We start from the raw sequence: 1,697 nt of genomic DNA, 5'->3' as shown, positions 1-1,697 counted from the left end.
TCTTTTCACTTATTATTCACTTATTTGAAGAAGGGAGTGATAACCCACTCCATTATTCTTGCCTGGAGAATCCCATGGACAGAGGAGCCTGGCGGGCTACAGTCAATGGGGTTGCAAGAGTCGGACACGACTTAGCGACCAAACCACCACCACTGCTCACTTATTAGCATCCTATTTGCAGGGCAGAGAATAGATCTCAATCATCAAAGTATTGAGGGAAGACAAATGGTACTTTGATAATGTCCAAAAGAACTACTATTACTAACATTGTGTTTTATAACAAATATATAAGAAGTATAATTTGGAAGATGAGTGGGATGTTTTTACAAGCAGCTTTATTCTGGGATTTGATTTATAATATAGATACAGGTAAGTGGAGAAATGTTTTTCTCATATTTAATTCAAATTGGATGTAGTCCCAATGATGAATAGTCATATTTTATAAATTATATACTCCTTTAGCATGGAGCAGCAACTTAAGAAAACTAACAGGGGTTGATGACATCAGCCAAGGGCAGTATAGCAACTGGATTTCTTCGCATTTTAATACAGTTAAAACTGGCTCCCCGTTCCAATTATTTCTGTGTTTAACACACTAGAATAAAGACTATAATGTGAAAAATATTTCAAGTTAATATATAGTTCAAAAACCAAAAAGATAACCAAAAGGATAATTAGTAGTTATAATCTGTTGCTTTGCACAAGGAAAAAAATAATTGAATATAAAGGCAATGACTAAAATTCAGGACTGGTTAAAGTCCATTAGCGGTTATTATATTTGTAAACCCCTGTGATACTGATACAGCTATTCTCACATCATCCTAGTATTATATTAATATAATAAGAGTATCTGCCATGATTAACACTTATCGGCATATGAATTAGGATTTGTTGATCCAAGAGGAGTCATATATTATGCTCATTTAATTTCTTAAGACTATTCTCTGAGTTTCATTTGTTCCTTATTTTGGGGAATGGACTAGTAGTAGAAACATTAAACAAGTATCATGTGAATAGAATCAAGTAAAAATGAGACTTTTCAGACTTTCACCACAATGTGGGAGAGTGTATGCATGTCTGCATACAACAAACATTGATACACAATGATTATAAAGGGATAGAAAAAAATGACAACACTGGGGGTATCTTTGAGGTAAAATTACTAGCTTTTACTTTTATTTTTCTTCATATTTTCATAGTTTCTAAATTTTTTACAATGAGCAGATAGTGCTTCTATAATTAGAAACAACTATATATTTAGCACACACTGGTTCCAATTTCCTATAGGAAACAGAATTGTAGTACATAAAGAACTTTAAAGAGTTATTTTCTATGGACCATATGCATACAAAATAAACTAAAATAAACACATACATATAAAGCAGCTCCTTTATATTGTTAGAATTGTTTTCATAAAATTGTTGAGAAATCTCACTAACATATAAATAATTTGTCTATATCAGCAATGGTGATCTTTTCATTACATACACGTAGCTATTAAAAATAAATCCAGACCATTCTTTTGTAATTATAATGCACATTAAATCTCTAGTGTTGATGTATTCAATGAAGCAAAATTAAAAGAAAAAAACAACACACTTACTTTGCAGAAATTGTCACAGTGTTCCCTGCTTGGGAGAGGGAAAAGTCACTGGCATCTCTTCCGACAATTGTAGCACTGTAAACTAAGCTTTTCA

At 32.1% G+C, this 1,697-nt stretch overlaps 1 long non-coding RNA gene across 1 annotated transcript in view; it reads right to left on the bottom strand.

The window, feature by feature from the left end:
- The window catches only part of LOC104983857, a 31,617-nt gene extending 29,926 nt beyond the window's left edge, over positions 1-1,691 (bottom strand). The window contains exon 1 of the long non-coding RNA XR_824687.1: positions 1,604-1,691. This is a non-coding gene — a long non-coding RNA (uncharacterized LOC104983857). The remainder of the gene's footprint in view (positions 1-1,603) is intronic.
- Between the last annotated feature and the right edge of the window lie 6 nt (positions 1,692-1,697).

The sequence above is a fragment of the Bison bison genome, unplaced genomic scaffold, assembly GCF_000754665.1.
Source record: "Bison bison bison isolate TAMUID 2011002044 unplaced genomic scaffold, Bison_UMD1.0 scf7180017863475, whole genome shotgun sequence".
Taxonomy (NCBI): domain Eukaryota; kingdom Metazoa; phylum Chordata; class Mammalia; order Artiodactyla; family Bovidae; genus Bison; species Bison bison.
Note: the sequence above shows the minus strand (reverse complement) of the source record. Positions and strands in the feature narration are given on the sequence as shown.